The sequence below is a fragment of the Panthera pardus genome, unplaced genomic scaffold (assembly GCF_024362965.1).
Source record: "Panthera pardus isolate Hobbes unplaced genomic scaffold, ASM2436296v1 HiC_scaffold_9, whole genome shotgun sequence".
Classification (NCBI taxonomy): Eukaryota; Metazoa; Chordata; class Mammalia; order Carnivora; family Felidae; genus Panthera; species Panthera pardus.
In genome coordinates this window covers 639,455-667,407 of record NW_026527024.1, presented here as the reverse complement: position 1 = coordinate 667,407, position 27,953 = coordinate 639,455, and the positions used below count along the sequence as shown (strand labels likewise).

Below are 27,953 nucleotides of genomic sequence, written 5' to 3'. Positions count from 1 at the left end.
TTCCTCTTTGGGGAAAGTCTACTTACTCATAAATGCCCTCCCTGGGAGAGTTTTATGGCTCTCCAGAAGACAGAAAGACCCGGCCCCCCAAACTTGTACAGACAAACATTATCACAAACTTCCTCATCTCTGCATTTGTTCTCCTGAAAACCTATCTGTCTTTCCTAAAGAATCCTGTGTGTTCTTCCCACAGAGCCTTCCCCTCCCACTTCCTCTCCCCTACTAAGTATATAAATTCCAAATTCTAACCCCCACCTTGGAGTTACTCATCACGGAGTGTTCCCTCGGCTCTGAGTGCTACACGCGCAAATCTACTCTGTTTTCTTCTCTTACTACTGTCTTTAGTCAGTGCAATTCATGGAGCGGGACACTGCAAGTGAGAGGGTCCAGGAAAAGTGTTTTCCTCCTCTACTGACCTGAAGGAATTAACAGGAAATCTCGGAGCAAGTACTGATCAAAGAGGTTGATGGGGTGTGAGAGTGGGGGAGAGGAGTTTAGCCCTTGATCTTTATAGAAACGGTCTCAGTCCTAGACCTGCAATGTCCAAGGTAAGTCAGCTCTCTTTTAATGTTTTTTGTTTTGTTTTGTTTTGTTTTTTGAGATTTACTTCCCTGCCGAGCACTGTACTGAGAGCTTTACTAGTATTAGCTCATTTCACCCTCAAAACAACTCCATCAGGTCAGTAAATCAGAGAAAGTACATAACGTTTCCTGTTCTTTGTCTTGCGGTGGTTTGTTGGAGTTTCAGGTTTTCTTGCTCTTTGTGGGCTATATTGTTCTTTCCAGGCTACTTTGTAGCAAGTTGAGTCCTGAGCATCAACTTCTACTGGAATCCAAAGATCTAGAAGGAGCTTCGGTCTGTGAATAGGCTTTCAATGGTATAATGTTTTGATAGTCTAGGATATTGGCTCTGTCTTGTCTTTTCTACCTTGATATCAGTGATTTGTGAGGAATCCTGTAGTTTGCATTCGAAGGACTTCAGGATGCTTTAGTTCCACTTTTTGATTTGAGCCAAGGAAGTACTAGTAAGTTTTGAGTGTTGCCTGTGTGTTTGAGAAGCCTGAAGTCATTAAGATAAAACCTAACAGGGGGCGCCTGGGTGGCTCAGTTGGGTAAGTGTCCGACTAGCGCTTTGTAGAGTAGGGCTCTGTGCCGGCAGCTCGGAGCCAGGAGCCCGCTTCGGATTCTGTGTGTGTGTGTGTGTGTGTGTGTGTGTCTTTCTCTTTCTCTGCCCTTTTCCCGCTCAGGCTCTCTTGCTCTCAAAAATAAATAAAAACATTTTTTAAAAGATGTTAAAAAAAAAAAAAAAGGATAAAACCTAACATCAAATTGGAAGCCAAGTAACTTGTGCAGGAGGCACATAGAGAAAATACTGGGTGGTTTGGCTAGACCATAATTATAACTAGGGCAGGGTGCAAAGACTAGATTTTCTGGTTTCCAAAAATTGGAATCGTGATGCATTTTTTTTTTTTTGATGTGCTAGTTTAATTTTCAGTAGCAAATGTGTATGTAGAGGGGTCTTATTAAAATTGAAACTTATTTGAAAACAAAACAAAACATCTCCTGGGGCCACATACTGTAAAAAAACGGAGCAGAGGGGGCGCCTGGGTGGCTCATTTGGTTGAGCATCTGACTCTTGATTTGTGCTCAGGTCATGATCTCACGGGGTTCATGGGATTGAGCCCCGAGTGGGGCTCTGTGCGGATGGCTCAGAGCCTGCTTAGGATTCTTTCTCTCCTCTCTCTCTGCCTCTCATGGTCTTTCTCTCTCTCTCTCAAAATAAATAAGTTAACATTAAAAAAAAATGGAGTAGTTACCTTCTCTGAGCTACAGGGTGCTTAATCCAATGCCTCAATAAAGATTTGTTTGAATTCGTTCATTAGTGACTACTGAGTCTGATTCTCCAGAGTTTTAATTTTAATAACTGGCCAACGTTGCATCAGTGTCCTCTTTTCCTTTCCTGTTATGCGTTTCTATTTTCCTGGATTTATGCTAATGATGCCTCCTTTTCTCTTTAAAAATTTTTTTCAATGTTTATTTATTTTGGAGAGAGAGAGGCAGAGTGTGAGCAGGGGAGGGGCAGAGAGAGAGGGAGACACAGAATCCGAAGCAGGCTCCAGGCACTGAGCCGTCAGCACAGAGCCTGACGAGGGGCTAGAACCCACAAACCATGAGATCATGACCTGAGCCAAAGTCAGATGCTCAACCGACTGGGCCACCCAGGCACCCCTCCTTTTGTCCTTAAAGCTATCTAGTCAAATACAATTGACTCTTGAACAACGCAGGGTTGAACTTTGCGGGTCCACTTATAGGTATGTATTTTTTTATCATACAGAACTGTAAATGTATTTTCTCTTCCTGATGTTTTGGTTAATGACATTTTCTCCCTGTAGCTTATTTTATTGTAAGAATACAACCTGCAATATATATAACATACAAAATAAGTGTAAATCAACTATTATTGGTCAGGCTTCTGGTCAACAGTAGGCTATTAGTAGTTAGGTTTTGGGGGAGTCAGAAGTGCTATGCGTATTTTGGACTGTGGCAGGTGGGGGAGATCGATGCCCCTAACTCCTGAGTTGTTCAAGGGTCAACTGTGTAGCCAGCCGTATTCATACAGCTAGAGACAGAAGTATCTGCCAGGTGGACCACACATAGGAATGAGACAACTCAGGTTTTTTATTTATTATTATTATTTTTTTTTAATAAGAGAGAGCATGAGCAAGTGAGGGGCAGAGAGAGAGAGGGATAGAGTCCTAAACAAGGTCTGCACTGTCAACACAGAGCCTGACACAGGGCTTGAACTCATGAACCCTGAGATCGTGACCTGAGCTGAAGTTGGACGCTCAACCGACTGAGCCACCCAGGCGCCCCTCATTTAACTGTTTAATCAATTTTATTTCATTGTGAGTGATGAAAAGCCAGTCTCTCACCTCCCTTGCCTGGCTGTTCCCTCTTAATTAAGATTTCTAATTTCTGTGGGTTTTCTTAGCTTTAACACATCTCCAGGTAGCGTTAAAATAGTTACATTCTAGGGGCGCCTGGGTGGCGCAGTCGGTTAAGCATCCGACTTCGGCTCAGGTCACGTTCTCGCGGTCCGCGGGTTCGAGCCCCGCGTCGGGCTCTGGGCTGATGGCTCAGAGCCTGGAGCCTGCTTCCGATTCTGTGTTTCCCTCTCTCTCTGCCCCTCCCCCGTTCATGCTGTGTCTCTCTCTGTCTGAAAAATAAATAAAACGTTAAAAAAAAATAGTTAAATTCTATGCTGTAGGTTATTTTCTGAGAACAACCTGTGCTCTTTCAAGAACTAACGTGCTAAGTGACCCTGCGTAAGCTTTTCCCACCAGCCTGGGCCCCAGAAATCCATAAAATGAGAGACACGCGCTGGACCTGCTTGCCCCCCGAACATTCTGAGAAGCTCAAGTGTGGCAAGGCTAAATGAGAGAGGAATCCCATGGGCACATGTGTTTAGGCAATTCTGAGCTACATCAGGTGTAATTTTTACATTTTATTTTCCCTCTAATATTATCGGTTATTCGGTAGCATTTAGTGAACGCCTCCTAAGCCAGGCATCATGCGAGGTGGAGCCCCTCCCCCCCCCCAAGGAGACCCCGCCCAGTGAAGTTCATGGGTGTCACAAAAACACGCCACGGTGGATTCCAAGGGAGCTATGAGGGGGAGTCAGGGGGCAGCGGGGGGGCAGCCGTCAGGAGCTTGGAGCCCTGACAGTGGTAGGTTAGGGGAAAAAGTGGCAGAGAAAAACGCAAATAACTGCTCCCTAAGTGAGAGGGCGCGGACTGCTGGAGAAATCGGAGAAAGGCCTGACTCCAGATCATTATGGAACTTTAAAAGCCTTTGGGGGGATTTGGGGCTGTATCCTAGGGCAGAGACAAAAAGCTATCGAAAATTTTAACTGGGGGAGTGACATTTGTGTGCATTGCAGAGACCCTTCTGGCTGCTTTGTGGGGAATAGACAGAACCGATGGGAGGCCTGTAATATTTTAGAGGAGGGGTACCGGTGACGCTGGGTGATGGGTGTGAAAACGGGGCAAAAGCGGCCAGCTCTGGGAACAGCTCTGAGGAGGAATTGCAAGAAGTAAGGGAAAGAGCGTAGTTAGAAACAGCGCCCCGGTTTCTGGTGGGATTGGGGGGGACCCGGGCACCCGTTCCAGGAGGGTGCCGAAAGTGATACTGACACGGAGAAGGTTTCTGAGGTGTGGAGGCCGATGCACTTGGTTTGGGAGCCGATATCGCGAGCCCATTTCTTCTTGGTAGAGCAGCCCTCTGGGCCAGGGTTCCACGGAACACGCTTTGGTAAACGCTGTACGAGTTGCTCTCAGAGGTCTGTTCCAGCTCAGATAGTATCTTTCCCCACGATGCTAACAATAACCAGAAAGCAAACCGCACCGCCTGACGTGTTACACTTTGAAATTCAAGTGTAAGGGACTTACAAGGTGCACAACTGAATTCGTATAGGGAGCAGGCCTGTGTCACCGTCTGATTATCAGGTCTGTAAATCAAACAGCGGGTGGCCCCAGGGAGGCTGGAGGGGTTCAGTAGATCCCTCCCCAAACTCAGTGGCTGAGAGTGGCTTAGATGTCACCTCGGCCATCCCTGTACACGGAGTGCAGCAAGAGTCTGGGGCACTTGGCTTCTTTCCTTGCAGAGAGGCTTAGTAACCAGCACACGAACCGGAGGAGGGCCTTCATCTAGGGATGGCCTTGCCCTCCAGGCGGCCGCCGTACAATCTCAGGAAGAGAGGGAAGTGTCCTCATCCACCTGCCCAGCGACCTCCAGCGGCTCTTGATTCCCTGGGTTAACGATGGAACCACACGGGGTCAGTATTTCTAGGGTTAACAAGTGCTTGAACATCAGCCTCTGCTTCCTGCCTCGGGAATGGACTGTAGATGCCAATGATGCCTCCGAGAGAGGCAGCTGGTGGCAGTTCAGTGTCTGAATGAATGAATGAATGAATGAGTGATTGACTTCCTGGACGGAAGCATGCCTGCCTACCTCTTTGCATGGTTGACTCTCCAATCTGCTGGCCCCAGTTGCAATGTCTCATTCTTAGAGAAGCTATTCCTGTCCCCGGAGCGGGTCAGGCTCTCTCATATACATCGCACCACCTTCTACCCCCTCCTAACACTGAGCACCGTTCCCATCAAGCGCTGGGAGGCCCCAGGCCCTTGAGGAGGTTGAACAAGGTAGCCTAAGAGCGTGGCCGCTGACGTTGGACCTCTGGGTCCAAGTCTCTTGCTCCGTCTACTGCTTACTAGCTGTGTGACCTTGGGCAAGTTACCAAGCTTCTCTGTGCCTCAGATCCTTTACCCGCTGAACGAGGATCAGAGGATGCTCATCAGAGTCCTGCTGTGAAGAACAGAGGAGAATATCCATGTAGAGTACGGGACGCGCTGCTCCAAGAACCCGCGCTGGACGAATGAACGCTGAGTGCGTCTGGCTGTTCCCGCTGAAGGTGGAGGTTCTGGGAGGTCTGAACGTCCTAGGAGAGAGGAGGAAAGGCCAGCATGGGGTGGGGGAGGGCAACAGGAGGGAGACTGGGACTTCTAATACACGTTTCATTTTAGGGTAGGGCCTGACTTGCTTTTACTGTATAAAAACATGCTTCTGAGCACTTGTCCAGGTTAGAATGAGTCCGGCCAGTGTTTGGATATAAATGTCGCGGAGCCTGTCCTTTCTGCCGGCTTCTGTCATGGGAACGCGGGTGGGGGTCAACTCTGTTGGTGACATTTGGCTCCTGGTGGCTACTGAGTCTGATAACCTAGTGACAATGTAGGACTGGAAAGGGTGGGGCTGGCCTCCGATGTGCACGTGATTCCTGTGGGCGTTCGTCCTTTGCAAGGGGAGCAATCATGGCTCCTAGCACTGGAAAAGTCTTTTTTAATTCCTTTTTTTTTTTTTTTTTTTTTAATTTTAAATGTTTATGGGGGTGCCTGGGTGGCTCAGTCGGTTGAGCCTCCAACTTCGGCTCACGTCACAATATCACGGTTCGTGAGTTCGAGCCCCATGCGGGGCTCTGTGCTGACAGTTCAGAGCCTGGAGCCTGCTTCGGATTCTGTGTCTCTGTCTCTCTCTGCCCGTCCCTCACTCGCTCGCTCACTCTCTCTAATATAAATTTAAAAAAACATGAAAAAAATAAAATAAAATGCTTATGGATTTGGTCTCATTCTACACGAAAAATATTTTTACGGTTTGGGGCTGTGGAAGCAGCAGGAAATTTCCGAACAAGCCTTTTAGTTTCTGGCCTAGTTAATATGTGGTTTTGAAGACTGGGGATTTGTCAGTTCTCTAGATCACTTCCAGCCCCGTAATTCTATGATCTAATAGAGTTTATGACAATATGTATTCCAGAAGTGACTTACTTTGAAGGGACTGCAGATGGTTCTGTAAGTATATACTTTTAGAAGAACATAATGCAATTTGCTTTCTAGCCCAAAGCCCTAAAAATAATTAGGTAGGAGTTCAGATGGGTGTTAAAAGGCGGTTGTTTCTGGTGAATCCAAATGGATTTAAAAAATCAATTTCCTTTATCCGCAGAGGAGGGTTTGCATTGTAGATTTCTTACGGTTTGTTGAGTGGTAAAGCACAGTGACCACGCTCACATGAAAAAAGTAAGCGGGGAGAAAAATCAGTGCAACGTTGCAAGTTCAAGTGAAACATAATGGAGCGAGAAGAAGGAATTTCAGAGTGCCGGAGCGAGCGATGTAACCAAGGCCTCCAGTGTTTGCTTTTGGGGCTTCTTCTTCGGTCAGATGTGCGACTTCTACCTATGGCTTCCGTCTGATGACGTCTGTAGCCCCTCGTGCCTTGGAATCGCCCCGACCCATCTGGTTTCCTCTCATGAGATCTGAGGGAGACTCTGTCACTGAAGTTCAGGGCAGAGTTCAGCCTCCTCTGTGTGTAGAAGGGTGGAGACCGTTCGGACGAGGCAGGCAGGGCAATTGAGGGCATGGGAACAGTGGTGGCCACATGGTGGAGAGTCTTTGTGGAAGCACGAGGGACCCTTTTGGGGGTCTTCTCTTCCATAACCTTTTATAGTAAAAGGAGGATACCTTTAATGTGGAAAAATTAGAAAAAACAGAGAAGTACAAAGAGGAAGTTATAATCTTGTTTTTTAGAGCCATTGTGATTGCTTCCCTTTTTTGTGGGGGGTGCTAGTGGAAGTGGGGAGGGACATTATCCAAGTGATATTTTTAGGAACGAATATGACATGGCAATTTAGGGTGTACCAAGGGAAGAGCTAAGCCAGGGAGACTATTTAGGAAGCTAATTCATGGGTCACTGGGCAAAATGGTGGTGGCAGCAGTGACTAAAAGGAGGAGGAGAAGATTTGAGGCAATTGGAAATGGGAGATCAGAGTCCGGATGAATTTAGATGTGGACAGAGAGACTGAGATGGAGTAAAGGTAATGTGGAGAGTTCCACTGGATGGTGGGAGAATACGACATTCATTCATTCATTCATTCAACTGAAATGGATTGAGTTCCTACCACCTTCATGAAACTTACAGCCTAATGGAGGGGGACAGACAAAAAAGAAAAATAAATAACTAGAAGACATAGCATGTTAGATGGTAGTGAGTGTTGTGGGGAAAATTAAGCAAATTGAAAATAACCTGATAATAGAAAGCCAAGGTCAGAGCTAGGAACCATGGGTCAAGCTCAGCATTTCCCAAGAAGCCATGGCTGTACCGTTGTATTCTCATTTTGTGACTTACCTCGATGAAGGATTGATCCTGCTGTAGGGCAATATATGGCCCTGTCACCTTTATTTAAAAATTTTTTTAAAAAAAGATTTAATTTTTAAGTAATCTGTATATCCAGCATGGGGCTCAAACTTAGAACCCTGAGGTCAAGAGTTGCATGCTCTACTGACTGAGCCAGCCAGGCAAACCCCCCCTCACCTTTATTTAAAAATTTTTTTTTTAATGTTTATTTATTTTTGAGAGAGAGAGAGAGAGAGAGACAGAGCACAAGCAGGGGAGGGGCAGAGAGAGAGGGAGACACAGAATCCGAAGCAGTCTCCAAGCTCTGAGCCATCAGTACAGAGCCTGACGTTTGGCTCGAACCCATGAACTGTGAGATCATGACCTGAGCCAAAGTCGGATGCTCAACCGACTGAGCCACCCAGGCACCCCATCCCTACCTTTATTTTAAAGGGTGAATGAATGAGTAGCCAATTTAAATCTGCTCTCTGGCCAATGTTGAAATTCAGAAGAGATTCTAATATTTAAAGGTTCTTATGCCTTTTTTTGTGGCGTCAAGAAAGTCCTTGAGAATACAGTGGAAATTATGGATCTCGTTTCCCATAAAACTGGACTTATTCTCATTACGTGCGGCACCCAAGAATTCACACGTGGGGAGTCAGCCAGCCTGTGAGGAGGTGGCCAACAGAGAACCTGAAGGCATGGCCACATTTTTCCTATGAGAACTAATTAGAACTTCAAATCTTTACCCCAGAAAATACTGGGCCCATTTCATCTCCTATAGCAGGACAAAGAAGCTTTGGGCCTGGAAGTTTTCAAGGGCACCAGGGGGCCAGGGTGTCTGGTCAGGAGATGGCAGGCACCATTTAGGGGGAGGCAGTGAAGGCCCTACTGTGGTTCTGGGAAGGTCAAAGCCAACATACATTCAGGAAGGGCGTGGGTGGATCGGCTGCACAGAGAGTGAAGGAAAAAGGATACAAACAAGACTTGAGTAAGGGGTGCCTGGCTGGCTCAGCTGGTAGCACAGCCACCTCTCAATCTCCGGGTTGTGAGTTCAAGCCCCACGTTGGGCATGGAGCCCACTTAAAAAAAGAAAAGGACTCTGGGCTTGCAAGAGAGGCCCCGTGACCTAAGGCAAACAAGGGAACAATTTTGATGGCAGGTTCCATTTGTTGCTTATAGAATCTTTGTCAAGCCCATACTCAGTTTGGAACCTTCTAACCCTAATCACTGAACTCGTAGACATGACAGAAATGATAAACCGCATTCATGGGCGTTCTGAACTTTCCTTTCATGGCCAACATGGACTTTAACTGCTGTTAGCTTCCCAGGTGTAGCTCGTCTTTTTCTGTACGACATCGGTCTTCGTTTGTCGTTAAGACCTGTATGATTATATTGTACATAGTTCTGTAACAACAGGGCCCTAACGTTAAATGCAAATTGCTTTAAAAAGGTACTTATAGGGCATCTGGGTGGCTCAGTCGTCCCACTTCAGCTCAAGTCATGATCTCGTGGTTTGTGAGTTCGAGCCCTGCATGGGGCTCTGTGTTGACAGCTGGGAGCCTGGAGCCTGCTTGTGATTCTGTGTCCCCCTCTCTCTGCCCCTCCCCTCCCTGTGCTCCCTCTCTCTCTCAAAAATAAATAAACATGAAAAAAATTTTAAAGGGTACTTACAGTTTCTATCGAATACCCAACCTAAATCATAAAAGCTCAAAATTCTCGGAGCACAACGTGAAGAGGTTATACTGTGACGAAATTCAGTTTGAATATACAGGCCATGTCTAAGGGGGAAAGGACAACCCTACAGGCTTATGGAGGCTTAGGTTTAGAAAGAGAGTGACGTTTAGAATGGGGTGAGTTGAGGGGATCTTTTGGATCTTTCAGTTTTAATTTTTTTTTTTAATTTTTTTTAATGTTTTTTATTTATTTTTGAGACAGAGAGAGACAGAGCATGAACGGGGGAGGGGCAGAGAGAGCGGGAGACACAGAATCGGAAGCAGGCTCCAGGCTCTGAGCCATCAGCCCAGAGCCCGACGCAGGGCTCGAACTCACGGACCGCGAGATCGTGACCTGAGCTGAAGTCGGACGCTTAACCGACTGAGCCACCCAGGCGCCCCAGTTTTAATTTTTTTTAAGGAGGCTCTGCCCACAACGGGTGGGCTCGAACTCTTGACCCGTTGACCCGGAGACCGAGAATCACGTGCTCCACTGACTGAGCCAGCCAGGCGCGCCTCATTTAAGTCTTTTATTTTTTTATTTCATTTTTTAAGTGTTTGTTTATTTTTGAGAGAGAGGGAGACAGACGATCCAAAGCGGGCTCCATGCTGATATATGCGCGGGGCTCAAACTCACGAACTGAGAGATCATGACCTGAGCCCAAGTCAGATGCTCAACCGACCGAGCCACCCGGGCGCCCCTCATTTGAATCTTTTAAATGGAGAGTGTAATTTACAAATTACTTGTGAAATTTAAAACAATCAAAGAAAAATGGAGGCAAAAACCTCAAGCTGGTGCAAATCGACACCTAGACCTTCTAGAAAGCGGTAAAGGTCAACTCATCCTCAGAACACTGTAGATAGACTTGCCTTTTTTGTGGTCTTCAGTAAAACTTGTGCTCATTTGGTTTGCCGGTGTGAGGAGTAACATCAGTGCTGCTTTCAGAACTTCTACCTGAAGACGTAACCTGCCCTTCGGCAGTGCCCAGGACACGCCATGGGCCAGGTGGCTGGACCCCCTCATGGGCCGGGATCTGTTCCACATCCACGCAAGGAATTGGCACTCTCAATGCGTTCTGCTCTCAGACTGTGACCGAACTTGTCCTGGGTGTGAACCACCAAATGCCGGTTAATCATTGCCCCACCCTTTCTGAGCTGGTTTTAGAAAAGAATTGAATGGAAACGAATTATAACCAGAGTTTTCTAGTTATTTTACACAAAAGGCTCCCCACAGTCCTGTGGCACCTGCCTCACAGCCTGTTTTATTTTTTTATTATTTAAAAATTGTTTTAATCGTTATTTATTTTTGAGAGAGAGAGAGTGTGTGAGTGGGGAGGGGCAGAGAGAGAGGAAGACAGAATCCGAAGCAGGCTCCAGGCTCTGAGCTGTCAGCACAGAGCCTGATGTGGGGCTCGAACTCATGAACCAAGAGATCGTGACTTAAGCCGAAGTTGGAGCTTAACCAACTGAGCCACCGAAGCGCCCCCCCAGCCTGTTTTATACAGTGACAAAACCTCTCGGGAAGATGAGGGGTCTCGTCCAATGTCTACACGTGCCTGGGTCAGTCTCCTATGGCTGTTTTAACAAAGTGCCACCAGTTGGGGCACTGAGAACAACAGAACTAGATTGTCAGTTCTGGAGGCTGGAAGTCCAAAATCAAGGTGTCACCGGGGTCAACCTCTCTTTGAGACTCTGGGTAGAATCCTTCCTTGCCTCTTCCCGCTTCTGGTGTGGCTGGAAACCCTTGGTGTCCTTGGCTTGTAGATACATCTCTCCAACCCCTGCCTCCTCCAGTCTCTGCGTCTGCAGTCACGTGACATTCCCTTGTGTGTCCCATGGTGGTCTTCCTGCTTCTTGTAAGGACAGCAGCCATATTGGATTAAGGGCCCACTCTACTCCAGTATGACCCCATCTTCACTAATTACATCTGCAAAAATCCTATTTCCAAATAAGTTCCCATTCTGGGGTGCTGGGGGCTAGGACTTCAATATATCTTTTTCCACCCCATAATAACATAACAAAGTTAGAACTAGGGCTCCGTTCTCTCCTTCCCACCAAACCAACCTTATAATGACTCACTTCCCATCGCTCCTCCCTTTAAAAAATCATTACCTGTAGACCTTGGTAACTGACAGTATCGGGTGCACCAGGAAAGTTCTGGAGGGAGGATTGCTGGGGGAACTAATCCTGGACAGAGGAGAATTTACCTGGGGGTGACATCCTGGCAGGAAATTGTGGTACGAACTCCTGGCTACTGTTAAAACACTTCTGACTCTTCATCGTGAGATTTCGCCAGCCGAGAACATTGTAGTAGCCGTGGCTGATGTCATTTGAAATTCTGTAGGCTTGACATCTCATCAGCTGAGCAAGTGTGTGTGTGTGTGTGGGCATGGGCGTGTTTGTGCGTGTGTGTGTGTGTGTGTGTGTATGTGAGGTCGGAGTTTTGATGTGACGATGATGTCAGTAGACAGTCTCAGGATTTCTACAGAACATCTCCTGCTAAGGGAAGTCTGATCTAGAGCCTGTAGATTTGAATATTATGGCAAATTATACGGAGGAGTTTAAGTGATTTTCTTCTTTTAGCGACTAGTGGAAGTCAGGATTATTATTCTTTTTTTAATGTTTATTTATTTTTAAGAGAAAGAGAGAGACAGAGTGTGAGTGGGGGAGGGGCAGAGAGGGAGGGAGACAAAGAATCCGAAGCGGGCTCCAGGCTCCGAGCTGTCAGCACAGAGCCCGACATGGGGCTCGAACCCACAAACTGTGAGATCATGACCTGAGCTGAAGTCGGGCGCTTAATGGACTGAGCCACCCAGGCATCCCCAGGTGACCTTTTAAATAAAGCTTTGGGATAAGAGTGGAGAGAGCAGAAAAGCTACCACGGGAAAAATTAAGAAAGATTCGTTTATGTGTTACAGAGTTAGTAATTAATTTCAAAATTTGTGTAAAAGATGTGTCATCCTTTTTAAAATTTTATTTTATTTTTAAATTTATTGTTATATTTTAATGTTTATTTATTTTTGAAAGAGAGAGAGAGGGGCGCCTGGGTGGCTCAGTCGGTTCAGCATTTGACTTAGGCTCAGGTCACGATCTCACAGTCTGTGAGTTCAAGCCCTGCATCGGGCTCTGTGCTGACAGCTCGGAGGCTGGAGCCTGCTTCGGATTCTGTGTCTCCCTTTCTCTCTGCCCTTCCCCCATTCTCTCTCCCTCTCTCTCTCTCAAATAAATAAAACATTTAAAAAATTTAAAAAGAGACAGAGAGAGAGAGAGACAGAGTGCAAGCAGGGGAAGGGGCAGAGGAGAGGGAGACACAGAATCCAAAGCAGGCTTCAGGTTCTGAGCTGGCAGCACAGAGCCCGACGTGGGGCTCGAACTCATGAACTATGAGATCGTGACCTGAGCCAAAATCAGTAGCTTAACCAACTGAGCCACCCAGGCGCCCCAAAAGGTGTATCATCTTAAATCCAGCCCTTGTGGTAGTTGTAAACATGTCTGTACACGTAAGGGTGTATTTACTATTAGACTGTGCATTGAAGGCATCTCTGATCACGGGATAGTGACAACCCTCCGTGAAAACTTGGGTCACCTTGGAGCTGCCTCTCCGGTGAGAACGGTGGAGGTGTTCGTTGGGTCAGATTCACCAGGTCAGAAAGGAGAGAGCGGTGTTTTTAGAGATCAGACCATTCATCCCGAGGCTTGGATATTAGAGTCCGTAGTCTTAGGAAAGGAATCAACTATCCACTTAACCTCTTTACCGAATACATTGGTGAGACCAAAGTAAACTGTAGAAGTAAATTAAAGCAAGGCCTATAAAAAAATTCCTTTGGAGGCACAGCCAAATAAGTAGGGAGGTTTGCGTGTGAGGTAGAACTTCACCAAATCCTAAAGCCCCAGGAACTACAGTGGGACTGGATGTGAAACAGACACCCAATTCCTGGCAGGGTTTCTGGATAGATTTCCTCTCACAGGGATGGTTGTGTTGGCATTTTCCAAGTCAGACTTAGGAAGTGGGTAAGCCCTTTATGGACAAAGAGGAATTTGAAAAATATGGCCAATATTAATATTATTCATATGTTAATTCAACAATGAAAATTTATTGAGTGTTTGCTCAATGCATGCATTTTCAGTACGTGCGATTTTTTAGACGTCTGCTTTTTAAATTATACTTCTCTTGCATTCCAAGACAGTGCTCTCTTTGTTTTGTTTTGTTTTGTTTCGGGAAAGCCTGTCTGATTTTATAAGGGTAGGATTCATTTAGCAGGAATTCAATTTAAGAAAACTTTAAAAAATTATAGTCAGTGTGAGGTAAGAGATGTCTACATCCACGGAGAAAGTGATATTAATAGGTACTTAATCAGCAAAAATGCTTACTTGATATCCAGTATGTGAGCTTAAATCACTAAAGAATAAAATGCTTCACAGTATGTTCTTTTTCTTTTTAAAGTTTATTTATTTATTTTGAGAGAGAGAAAAAGAAAGAGAGAGAGAGAATCTCAAGCAGGCTCTGTGCCATCAGCAAAGAGCCCAGCGTGGGGCCCTAATCCCCCAAACCGTGAGATCATGACCTGAGCTGAAATCAAGAGTTGGATGCCCCAGGTGCCCCCAGTATATTCTTTCTTAAAGGGAGAAACCATGTCCTAAGACACCTCTGCAAAGGCAGAGACCACACCCTTACTACCTTCGGTTCACCCACAGCCCCCAGCTCAGAACTTGGAATATATAAAATACGCTCAAAGCATGTTCTTGGAAGGAATGTTTGATTTGGGCATCCAAACCTGGAAGTGCCATTTCTTGACCTACGACTGTCAGTTGTTTTTTTTTTTTTTTTTTTTTTTAAATGACATTTTCCCTGCTCTCGGTGATAATTAATGCTCAGTTCAGACTGCAGGGTCTGGATGAAGAAATCTGAACAATAGCTAGGCAAGACAAAGCCTGTTAAATCTTCTGCAGGCTTCTCCCTGTACTAATGTGGTTTAGAATTATATGTTAGGAGCATTGTATACCAGAAGAATATTGATTGCATTTCAGATAATCCAATTTACAGTTAATAAGATGGTTAGGCTGGTCCAGGGAAATATTTGTTTTGTTCAATAACGTTAGACAGAAAACATACATTTTAATAAATACTGCATGAGAACAATCCTTTTGGGTGAACTTTAAGGAAATAAACATACTTACCATATGGCTACACGTCGGCAAATTTTCACATTTCTGAAATCTGGAGAGGTATATTCTCAGGAATTCTTTGCTTTACAAATATATGATTTTTCAATTGTTCTCGTTTTAGCATCAGAACATTTGCCTGGCATTTCTTTTTTATGCAACCTTTGATATCTAAGGGCAATTGTTACAGACCGGAATACATAGTATGATTCCATTTGTTTAAATATATATATTTAATATGTATATAAATATACATACACACAGACACACATACACACATCTATAGGTACACACAGCTCTGGAAGATGATCTAACCTCAGTGCTCATGATGAGGAGCCGGGCAGAGTGAGATGAGGCTTCTTTTTACCTCTCGAGTTACAGATTTCGATGATAGTCAAATTTTACAACAAGTGTGTATTTCTTTTGTAATCAGAAAAAGACATATTAATATACAGAGCTGAAGTGGGTGACATCGACAATAAAAACAGTATTGCCAAGAGCTTGAAAGTAATCTACTTGCTATAATCCATCCAGATTGCTTCCTTCCTGCGTGCGCTGTCTGAAAGGGCAAAAGGTTTGCCACCATTTGAAAATCCATTGTCAGAGGGAGAGAAGGAGGACATTTGGATGTCTGTCTGTCTGGCCAGACTAGGAAAGAGGGGGCACGAGATGAGAAGCTGGTAAACCTTAAGGGGAGCTCTGTCACATGGGGGGGGTGGCGAGGAGGGTTTGTGTCTTTGCCACATGGTTTTCAAAAATGTAAATATTAAAAGGCTCTGTTTAAGGCCACCCCCTCCCCCCCAGTTATCGGTCAGGATAGGACAGGATTCTGGTGGGATAGTTCTTGTCTCCCCCCGGTGGCCTTCTCCCAAGGGTGTCTGTTATATTCTTCCCCCAAACAGGGCTTCTCCAACCATTGAGGGGGAAACACCGGTTTTGTTTAGCTTTTTTTTTGTTTCCCCCATGCCTTTGCAGACTGATACTTGAATAAAATCATTAAAGATGAATTGCTGGAGAGATGAAATTAAAAAACAAAGAAGACGTACAAAATTCAAGGTCCAATGTTTTTAGTATTGGATTGAAAAGATAGAAAATCCCTTGGGCAGATTGCTTTTAAAAAGGGGCTCTCAACTGGCAGGGGGGTGGGCATGATTCTGCGCCCAGGGGACAGGGGGCAATGTCTGGAGACATTTTTTGGCTGTTGCAGCTGGGGAGGGGGTGTTACTGGTGTCTGGTGGGCTGAGGCCAGAGATACTGGTAAATGTCCCACAATGCACAGCACGGGCCCCGCCCCCCACCCCACGAAGGAATAATCAGCCTCAAAATATCAGCAGTGTCAAGGTTGAAAAGCCTGGCCTTAGAAGTTTTGAGTGGTTAGTTTTTGTATTTTTCTCTGGGCAGCTTGGTAACAGTTTGGACCCAGCTCCTCAGACTACGCTTTGGGAAGTCTGCCCTCCCTGATGTACTTGCTTTGAACGCTGACCCAGGAAGGTTGCTGGACACTTCCCAGCCAGAATTCTCTAATGCTTGTAATTTGTGAGACTTCTGCGTAAACAGGAGACTAGAATGAGCACAGGAACATGAAGTGTAGCCATGTGATCAAATGAAACAAGAACAAATTATTCTCGTAGACAGCCAGGAGGGGCTAGCTGAAGGAGCCTGGGAAGGCTAGTTACTATCTCTGGGCCACCATTTTCGCATCTGTGAAATGGGAACCCTGCCCTCTTCTTGAGGCGATTGCGAGGAAGAGGTGTGAAATCAGAGGACCTGAAAACGCCTGATCCACAGGGGCACCCTACACACAGCCTTAGGTTACTTCTCTCCGCAACTCCTCTGTCGAAGGACTCCACCTGACCCAGGCCATCGCCAACCTCAGAGCATTGCCCGTTCTTATCTTTCCTTTTTTTGTGGTGGGGCGGCGCGCAACATTCCTGACACCTCTTTAGACAAGACCGGGGCTCACCAGAAGCTTTCGGCCTCCAAACCAGAGAAGGAGAGCAGGGCGGGAGCAAAGCCTACCTTTCCCTGGAAGACGGAAGGGACTAGTGATGCAGAAAGTACCAGGCAGATGGGAGGAGCCACCCCTTGGTTCTGCGGATATTTACGAGATGCCTTTGAAAGAAAGCAGTGGGAAAGGAAACTCGAGGGAAAGAGAAAAGTCTCTACGAAGCCTGCTGCCTGGTCACCAGCTGTGCCTTTTGTCCGACCCAGACCTGTGTGAAGAGCAGAGCCAGGCTCCCGTTGGCTCACTGGCAAAAAGGACCGGGGAGGAAAAGACAACTAGGGGAGAAGCTTCTTGTACAACTCGTGAGGCAGCCGCGGGGCAACCAGCTCAGGCTTTGGCAGGACCTGCTGGCGAGGTGTCACCCAGCAGATTCCAGCTCCACCTTCACAAGTGACGTCCAGCTGGCTCTCGTCCTCCTGTGGGAAGGGAGCAGCAGGCCCAGTGCCTGGGACCTGGCACCGCTGACCGTGCTGCAGGGAACCAGGACACGGACCCTCACTGTCCCCGATCTGGGAACGGGGAGGGGACGACGCGGGGCTGTGACAGCTGAACTGCCATCTTCCGTGGGTGGACGGGGGACTGCAGCTGGGATAGGAGATCCTGTCTGGAGGGGGGGGGGGTGGGGGGACCTCTCCCTTCTGCGCAGAAGGACCCCTGGCAAGGGTACGGCCCAACGGAGGTGCACTAAGATCTCTGCTTCCAAAACTCTTTTTCCGGAGAAAACGTCCCTCTCCTTCATCACTGCCACGTCCGAGTCAGGCTCCGGACTCCGCGGAAGCTGGTGGGAAGGAGGACCTGTGGTCGGAAGGCGGTTCTCTGCTCCCGTCTGAGTCTGCGGCAGGTGCTTCGGGGAGACGGCTGCCCCGGAGGCTGCCGTCGTCGGGCGGCGGGTAAGGAGGGCCTCACCCAGCAGTCCAGAGGCTAGAAGTTACCCCGCCAGCCGAGACAGGGATGGATGGGGAAGGTATGAATGAACGACAAATTTGTTAACAGTTACCCATAGCTGCCTGGGAGGAACAATCTGTTCTGTTTCAAATCCCCGTTATTTCGGCTCCCTCTTCACGTCTGCATCACCCACAGCATCTTTGTTGCTGTCGGTGGAGGGACTGGAGAAACACAGCTCATTGATCACCTTCTGTACCCGAGGCACGGGCAGACCCTGGGTACACGAAGACAGTTAAGACATAATTTATCTCCCCACAGATGCTCACAGCCCAGACAGGGACATGAACCATAAACTAATAATGACTATGCGTGGGTCAAGTGCTATAAAAGTGCATTTCACAAGGATTTGGGAACAGAGGGGAAGGAGCCCATGAGCGTCCAGGAACAAAGAAATGGTCCCTGCGTGCTCCTGACACGCTTGGAGCCCACGATTGATATCGTGCTCTGACGAGGTGGCAAACACTTTCTCATTTTATGACTCTTTAATTCTGACTCATATTCTCGGATTTTGCTACGGCAAATCATACGGTCTGAAACTGTATCTTAAGCCCACTTACCCAGATTTTCTCCTGGTACATTATTGAAGCATCTTTTTACCCAGCACATGCTTGGTGTCGCTATTAACTTACATGCTGTATCACGTGCCTTTCGTTTCCAAAAGCAATTCGTTCATACAAATGTTCCTGCAGGTTATTAAGTGTTGTACCCTGGTACTGGGCATAACTGGAGGCTGAATCTAATACACATCTGAAACCCACAATTCCAACACATACCCTTACAACATTTGAGATCTCTTCCTATTTGCAAAGAAAGTGATGTATGAGTATATGCTATATACACATATGTATATATTATATATGTGTATGTGTATATATAATGTATCACTTATATGTGATGTATACTTTTATTTTGCATGTTAGTCTCAAATAATTATTTTTTTTTTCTATTAAATCAGGCAATGAGTGCCTTTCCAAGCCTAAGTGAGTTCTTGGTAGGTGAGCCCTGTGCTTTATCTATGCCACGATGAGATATTCTAGGGGCTTTTAAAAATATGGAGACATTATTAGGACTAGCAAAAACAGCAACCTCAAAGTCATGCAAACTGAAAGTACAAAAAAAATCATTTTTAGCTTTTGATGGTTTGATGAAACTTTCTATTCACTGGCTTCATAATTCATAAGCATCAAAGTCAAGGAAATTGTGGTGACATAATTTGGCAGTTACAACTTCTGAGTCTCAGAAATGCGTCAGCTGAGTCGAATGTAATATTTCTTTTTCATTGAAAATGGGTAAAATATAGATTCATGGTTTTAGAATCAGAATCCACTTAATGACTGGAAAAAGCCTTTGAGAAAATTTGTCCCAAGCCCCTCATGTAACAGATGAATACTATCAGAATACAGCTCGTTTATGACTGGAAGTTCCTTTCACCTCACCCGGGTTGACTTCCTGGGCTGTGAAATGAGACATTGGGCTGTGTGAACACTTGATCCCCTACTGCTGCCACCATATTGTAGGATTCTAATGTATGGTTGTTGAATAATGCAGTTAATGCCCAGAGAGGCTGGTTGATTTGCCTGAGATCACACAGCTCATCAGGGACAGATACAACTCTTCTGACTCTTAGCCTTTGGTTATTTATATAGCACAGGCTTAGAATAAAGACCTTGACTCTTGTAAAAGTAGACATTAATGGGGAATACATCATAAGAAAGACAGAGCAAAACCCAATTTAAATCTATACTAAAAGCAAGTCAAACAATCTTCCACTCACATTTCAATTATCTGCATATCCACTTTTTAATCATAGGCTGACTTCCTTTAGATAGCTTATGTCCCTTGTGTACAAGGGTTGTGGGTTAAATTGTGTCCCCCCCCCAAAAAAAAAAACATGTTGTAGTTCTTTTTTTTTTTTTTTAATTTTTAATGTTTATTTATTTTTGAGAGACAGAGACAGAGCACGAGTGGGGGAGGGGCAGAGAGAGAGAGGGAGACACAGAATCCAAAGCAGGCTCCAGGCTCTGAGCTGTCAGCACAGAGCCCGACTCGGGGCTCGAACTCACATACCGTGAGACCATGACCTGAGCTGAAGTTGGATACTTAACTGCCTGAGCCACCCAGGTGCCTCAATATGTTGCATTTCTAACCCTCATTTGACCTTATCTGAAAATAAGATCTTTGTCATCACGTTAAGATGAGGTTATTAAGGTGGGTCCAAATCCAGTCTAACCGGTGTCCTCACCAGAGGAGGGAAATTGGACAGAGACAACAGTGAAGAAGGCCATGTGACATTGGAGGCAGAGATTGGAATCTTGTTGCCATGAAGCCAAGGAATAGCTGGAACTACCAGAAGCTGGAAGAGGCAAGGAAGGACCCTCCCCTAGAGGTTTCAGGGGGAGCACGGCCCTGCTTACACCTTGATTTCAGACTTCTAGCATCGAGAACTGTGAGAGAATGAATTTCTATTGTTTTTAGCCACGCGGTATGTAGTATTGTGGGAGGGCAGCCCTAGGAAATGAACGTACCTCTCAAAGTTCTGTAGGCTTCCTGGGCTCAGTTGGGTCCTTCTCTCTCAGGAATCTCAGATGGTGGCTGGGACTGGAGTCATCTGCAGACCCAACGGGGTTGGATGTCCAAGATGGTATGTCTCCCATGGCCACAGTTGATGCTGTGTTTGGCTGGGGGCTTAGGTGGGGCTGTGGGCCGGAGCACCTGCGTGTGGCCTCTCCATGCAGCGCGGATTTCTCGCAGCAGGGCAGAAAATTCTCTTCCATTCCCAAGAGGCGGGATGTGAAAACTTTAGGGCCAGTGAGGCTTTGGTCAGAAACTGCAATGACATCTCTTTTGCTGCGTCCTATTAGTCACACACATCAAGGGGATGGAACTCAACTCAAAGCCAAACTTTACTGACGGAAAGACAGTTCTTTGAGATGGTCTGAGCCACTGTCTCCGAGCTGTCCGCACAGAGCCCGACTTGGGGCTCAAACTCATGAACCATGACATCATGCCCTGAGCTGAAGTCAAGCATCCGATGCTCAACCCAGGTGCCCCTCCTTGCTTTTGAATCACTTATTGCAACTGTTATACCATGTTCAGCGAGTCCCTAGCTGATGAGGAGAGAATCCCCCTACAGGCCTCACGATTCTTTATTCAGTGTGCCTTTGTTAAATACCTCCGGGGGTTCTGCACTGTGTTGGCCTCTGAGACAAGGAAATAAATAGGAATTTTAGTAGTTAAAAAAAAAAAAAAAAAAAAAAGCCTGCCATCTAGGGAGACGGAACCAGGAAACCTCTTTTTCTCTTTCGTTCTCTTTTCTGAGCAATGGAAGGTGTAGGAGCTCCGGGCCCCAGAGCTGTCCTGGCCACGTCTGTCTCTAAACACTCTTTCTCTTCCCGCAGGGTAGCTGGCCTGAGATGCTGTCTGGGCCGGAGGGGATCCCCCGGAGGTCTGGGGCAAACACGTTCTAGTTATGCGAGCTCCTTATGACCTGAGAGGTGTCAGGTGGGGCTAATGCCTGGAAGGATCGTCCTCTGGGCGGTAGATCCCTGCTATCCATTTGGGGGAGGAGTCCCAGGAACGGAAATCAGAGTGGGTGGAAGAAAGGGCCGCACCCCGTATGTAACATACCCTGCGGAAGGCTGCTCTGGGTTCTTCACAGAAGGGGTTGTCCTCTCGTGGTGGGGATGGTGGCTTTCATACTGCCTGTGCCTTGGAAGACCCTTGGTGGCATCAGGGACCTCCAAAGGGAAGAGTGAGGTGGGGGTTGGGGGGGACCAGAGACCCCTCATCCTTTCTAAAAGAAAATTTCTGGTGTCTGGGTAGCTCAGTCGGTTAAGCATCTGACTTTGGCTCAGATCATGATCTCGCGGACCATGAGTTCGAGCCCCACGTTGGCCTCTGTGCTGACAGTTCACTGCCTGGAGCCTGCTTCGGGTTCTGTGTCTCCCTCTCTCTCTGCCCCTTCGCTGCTCATGCTCTGTCTCTGTCTCTCTCCAAAATAAACATTAAAACTTTTTTAGAAAATAATAAAAGAAAATTGCCATGGACTTTATTTTTAGAGCAGTTTTAGGGTCACAGGAAAATTGAGAGGAAGGTACAGAGACTCCCCACATCCCTCTGCCCCCCACACACGCGTAACCTCCCCGCGGTCAACACCTCCTCCAGAGTGGGACGTTTCTTACAAGTGATGAACCCACACTGATGCATCATCACCGCTCAGAGTCCATGGCGGACTTTAGGGTTCGCTCTTGGTGTTGTACATCCTATGGGTTTGGACAAATGTTCAATGACACATATCTGCCATTATAGTATCGTACAGAGCTATTTCTATACCCTAAAAATTCTCTGTGCTTCACCTGTTCATCCCTCCCTCTAACCCCCTGCAGCCACTGATTTTCTTACGGTCTCCATAGTTTTGCCTTTCCCTTTATCCTCTTCTAACCAGAACAGATCTGTTGTTTTGTTTTAAGTGTATTTAGGGGCACTGGGTGGCTCAGTCGGTCAAGTGTCGGACTCTTGGTTCCAGCTCAGGTCATGATCTCACGGTTCGTGGGTTCAAGCCCCCCATCAGGTTCTGTGCTGATGGTGCAGAGCCTGCTTGGGATTCTCCCTCTCTCTGCCCCTCCCCAACTTGTGCTGTCTCTGCCTCTCTCAAAATAAAATAAATAAACCTAAAAAAAAAAGTGTATTTATTTTTTTAAGTAATCTCTACATCCAACGTGACGCTCAAACTCATGACCCCGAGATCAAGGGTCGCCCGCTCTTCCGGCTGAACCAACCAGGCGCCCCGTGAGAGCAGATCTGTTTTATATGCTGGGCTTTTGTTTCAGATTTCATTTGAAGACTAGGTTATGCTGCTTAAACCAGGGGAAAAAAAAAATGGTTTATGTTAATGGGCAGTGTCTTGACCTCCTCCTTATTAGCTGTGTGACCTCAACAAGTCACTTCACCTCTCTGAGACTTGATTTCTCATCCATGAGGTGGGGCTAATGAAGGCTGCCTCACATAAATCCTACTATGTATGTGCAGTGCCTGGCACACAGCAGGGCCTCAACCAGGGTGAATTTGCCTCTTTCTGCCGCTCGTGCTCACTTCCCACATTTAGTGCCCAAGGTCTGCCTATTTCGTCTCTCGAATTCTAGAATTTCTCCCTTCTCTCATCTGTATTACAGCTCCTTTTTCGTCTAGCCTTGACCTGATGCAGCGTGTTTGAAAACAGGCCACACCCGCTGCTGAATGCTCACCTTTAACGCAAAGAAACAGGGAGACATTATTTAGCGATCCGGAGATGAACACGGGCAGAGCGTAGGCAGGAGTAGGCAGGCAGTTCTCTGGGGTCCTTCCCCCTCGCCCCCCACGGTCCCTTGACAAACCACCAGGACACCTGATGGTCCCTCCGAGTCTGAGGAGTTATCCTGGTGGTGGCATTTAGAGCCCCATCTCCAAGCTCCTTTCATGCCAGCCTATCTCTACCCTTGCTAGCGCTAACCTCACAAGATGCAATGGGACAGAAACAACCACATCCACAGTCTTGGGGCGCCTGGGTGGCTCAGTCGGTCAAGTGTCCAACTTCGGCTCAGGTCATGATCTCACTGCTCATGAGTTCGAGCCCTGTGTTGGGCTCTGTGCTGACAAGTTCTGTCTCCATCTCCCTGCCCCTCCCCTGTTTACATTCTCTGTCTCTCTCTCTCTCTCTCAAATATAAAATAAAACGTTAAAAAAAAAAAAGAAACTGGGAATGAAATAAATTTTTGAGGAGAAATCTCAACTCCCACAATTGGTGACAATGTCACCAAGTAGAACAGAGATCACAGGGAAACAAACACGCAGACTTGGGGACCTCTGCTCAGCATGTGGCACTTGTGGGACCCACGAGTAGGGGTATCAATGTTGCCTCTAAGCTTCAGGGAGTCCCACGTGGGAAGGTGGCTTTGATCTACCCCAGCTGATTTTTTCTATATTTTAAGGGTCTCAGCTTCCTCTTATTTTTTATTTCTTGGGCAGGGATAATTCACTCTCACTCATGTCCTATTTACAAGACAATTCTTGTATCACTTGGCATCTAATGTGATGTTGGGGGAAATGCCAAGTATTTGCCTCTGAACTATTAGCTTATCATGTGGCTGAATTGACTAGTTATTAGCGTTTCGATGTGTGAAGACATATTACAAACATTGTGAAAGATTTACCTTATGTACAAGCGATAAGATCATAGATTCCTTCGAAAGGAGAATTAGATGTTGTATAATCCGATGCCCTCAAGCTATCAGGTAACTCAACATGCATTAATTGAGCACCCTCTGTGTGTATATGAACACATAGAGAATGAATGTGAAATGTTCACATTCAGGGAATCTCAGTGAAGGATGTATAAAAATTCTTTGCAGGACACCTGGGTGGCTCAGTCGGTTGAGCGACCGACTCTTGGGTTTCGGCTCAGGTCATGATCTCGTGGTTTCATAGGTTCGAGCCCCACATTGGGCTCCATGCTGGTGGTGAGGAGCCTGCTTGGGATTCTCCGTCTCCCTCCTGTCTCTGCTCCTCCCCTACGCGCGCTGTCCCTGTCTCTCTCAAAATAAACTTAAAAAAAAAAATTATTTGCGCTATTTTTTCAATTTCTTTCTGTCTAAAATTTTTTTTCAAATTAAAAATAAAAAAAAGTTTAATACATGCTACGTTACACCTTAAGGACCGAGAAGGGGTGTGGTTACGAGCTGTGCCAGTGGTGGGTAGGAAGCAAAAAACCTCAGCAGGGTTTCCAAGAAATTGGTGATCGCACAGCCAGTTTCTACGTAATCACCTGAGCTTCTCAAATGTTTTGAGAAGCAGTCTTTTTGGTTTTTTCTAGATGCAAAGAGATGTAGTTGACTAAATCAGAACAGAAAATGAAAAGATTCTCTAGTTGCTGCTATAGTGATTGTGAAATAGGTATAAATCTCAGCCCAGGAGGAATTAATATGACTAACGTAGATGTAAAATCAAAATTAATAGGACCATAATCCCTTGGGGGATCTGTATCTGTTCTGAACGATCTTATCAAATGTTTTGGGGACACAGGACACGATATTATTGTTAAGCTACGCGGTGGGCTCGGCTGTGAGTCGGATGGAAGAAAGATACTGGTGGTCATGTGCTCGCCTGGCTTGGAGAAACCCGATGAAAGGTTGAGATACCTACTATAGAGCTTGGACTGTGGAACCGGGAACCTGACCCCAGGAGCCTCTTACAGATATGTTTACCCGGACTGAAGCACAGATGTGGCCAGAGCATCTGGTCCTGATTTGTATCAGGGAACTGGAGGCTTATGGATGATCCCCTGCCTCAAAGGAAACAGCGAACACCCCTAAATGAGTTAAGGTCTTACCCCCCACCTTCTATTCTGAATGATAGTCTTGCGGGTTAAGGTCTTAATAAAGTCTGGCAAGATCTGCTCCCAAGGGGCAAGCCTCATCAGGAAGAGAGTCAAGGGAGGGCTGTTTATTCAGTATTAAATGAGTGCCTTCTATATATTTGGCACAATGCAGAACAATAGAATAATGAATGCACGATAGGATGAATAGCATCTACCCCATCTGGTGGCTTAGGAACTGGCCAGTTAACCAAGGCGTTTTCAAAGAACTTACCCCATCTGTGAAAGGGGGAAACCTCTCTCCCTCATATATGAAACACAATGATTAAGTGAACTGATATATGCAAAGTGAGTAGTAAACTCGTGGCAGGTTTCGGGCTCACTCTACTTGCTGGTTCCCCCTCTCTCTTTTCTTTGATGCAAGAGCCTGAGCTGCCCTGGGTTGCTCCAAATCTTGTCCGCTCTGGCCTTTCACCGGGACAGTTCCATGGCCCCCGCTCTAGACCTTCTACTCTTGTCTTAACCCAAATGCTGAACTTGCCCTAACGGTGCCCCCCCCGGGCCCCACACCAAGACTGCTCACTACAGAGCAAACATGTATGTGGTGAAGAAAGTCAAGTAGTTTTCAAATGTGAATATATTCGGGCTGCAACAGTGATTTCAATTTGTAGATTTCACCACGGCTGTGCTATCAGGCAGTGTTCAGGTTTATTAATTTTATATGCATTGGAGTCTTTGAAATTGTTGGTTCATATGTATGGAAATAAATTTTCATGAAATGGACCACCAGCCCTGTTATCTAGGACAACTTTAATACTGGAGTAAAATAGCTTTTGCATTACTGGAATGGCAGGTTTCTGCGATAAATTTGTAGAGAGAAAGGGGAGAGAAAGGAAAAGAAGAAGAAGAAAAGAAAGTAGATGTGAAATGGCTGTACTTCTGGTCAACCCAGACCTGTCCCCACCCTATGAAGCCCCGTAAAGGCTGCGGTTATTTATGCTCGGGAGAAAAGTTGGGACGGCAAACCAAGTGGTTCCTGAACATAAATAAGCCACGGGGGCTGACGCTGAGCTAGAAGGACACCATAAGGGGCCGAAGTAAGTTTGCGATTGCAGGCGGCCTCCAGCAAGCATCTGCTTCAGATAAATGGGCTCAGACTGGGAGTAAACAGGATCTCACAGTCACCGGGCTGGAACCAGAGCCCAGAGCCTCCCTGGATGGAACCAAGGCCCTGCTGGCTGAGCTGTGGCCCAGGGGGAGGGGTGGATGTGTCCCTTCCACGGTTCTCGCTGAGATCACATCGACGGCTCCGCCTGAGAATAGGGCCGCTCAGACTGCTCTTTCCTCCTTTGAGTTCATTCCTCCTTCTGCCCTGGGCCACAGGTTTGCGGGAGATATTTCATGACGGCGCACAGAACGATCCAGGTTTTTACAAGATCAAAACTAATGCAAAGTACAGGATCCCATGGAGACCAAGAGAAGGAGTCACGGAGAATGTCTGTTGGTAGAGAGGAAATGTGGTAAGTTGAACCAGAAGCTTAGGATTTTTTTCTTTTTTAAAAAAGCCTGAAGTTGCTCATGATGTTGCTTTACTGGACCGACAAAGAAGGCAAGAAGATCGAAAAGCAAATTCTCTTAATCTAGGCAGAGAAAAGAATTTCCTTTACATTTCCCCCCCCAATTTTCTGTTCTATTTCTTTTATATACTTGTTTTTCTCTGCCTAAGAATAAATTTTGAATCATCATTCTGTCTCACATTATTTCGAGGTGTGACTGCAGAGTAAGGATACTAATTCTCCCAGCCATGAATACAAATCACTGTTCTTATTTTATAATCAAAGCATACGCAGTCATCTGTTTCTGTAGAGTAGCAGATGTGATTTAGGACACACATCACTGGCAATCTCTGATTTTACTTGTTGGAACATGGAGTGAAGACTTAACTACCAATTCCAGCGCTTTGCATTTTCAAAAGAGGTTCCACTTCTAAAAGTCATCACGTATTATTTAATAACTTAACATTACGCCCTCCCCTTTGATGGCCCAAATGAGATTATTACCAGATTGTCTCAGATTACAGATTCTCAGCCGCGGGAGCCAGGTTCATGCAGTTTCCGTGTAAAATACTCTGTAATCAGATGCTTGATAATGACTTTGCTTTGAAGAAGGAACTCCGTTTTTAACTTTTGGTCTCCGTATTTTCAACATAACGAACCATGAAAATCTGATTTTTCTTGCTCTGCCATTTTAGATGTTCAGTTTCCTCGATGGCGAGCTCAGTTATGGAGAGATACTACTAGGTTCAGAATCAATTTCCCGGTCTCCCTTTCATCGAGTCGTGTTGTGGGCATGTGTTCCCTTTCTTGCCAATGAAATGCAAGAGGGAATCTTCAGGGAAGCTTCTTGAGCATTTTTACTTTTTTGCTACATGAGAAAGCAGTGGCTGACTCAGTAGTAGCTTCCCCCTTCTTTCTGCCTTGAAATTGCATGTGATACTTGGAACCACAGCAGCCATTTTGCAACCATGAGGTGACATGCCTGGGGATGATGGCCAATATGCAAAGTGGAAAGACAGAAAGACTGAGGTTGTTGGTTTTTTTTTTTTTTTTTAATGTTTTTATTTATTTTTCAGAGAGAGCAAGACAGAGCGCAAGCAGGGGAGAAACAGAGAGAGGGAGACGCAGAATCTGAAGCAGGCTCCAGGCCCTGATCTGTCAGCACAGAGCCCAAAGTGGGGCTTAAACCCATGAACTTTGTGAGATCATGACCTGAGCTGAAGCTGGATGCTTAACTGACGGAGCCACCCAGGCGCCCCTAATTCTGTCTTTGCAAAATGTACCAGCAGTATCTAGATGATGTTTTCATTGGATAACACTACCCTAGGATTATGCTAACAACATACATGTAGGAAATGTTTGGGAAGAATCCGGAGTGGAAAGCATGAATCCTCTGGACCAAATAGTGTTCTTTCTGATATAAAAGATAGTGGATTTTACCTTATTTTTGGTTAACAATACTTAAATCAATAAACAGAAGTAATTATAGGAAAAGAGACATAA

The 27,953-nt window shown here is 46.1% G+C and overlaps 1 long non-coding RNA gene across 1 annotated transcript; it reads left to right on the top strand.

The window, feature by feature from the left end:
• LOC128775872 (uncharacterized) lies at positions 1-27,953 on the top strand. Its single transcript, XR_008420808.1, has 2 exons — positions 1-548; positions 27,527-27,953. It is a non-coding gene; the product is annotated as an uncharacterized LOC128775872 (long non-coding RNA).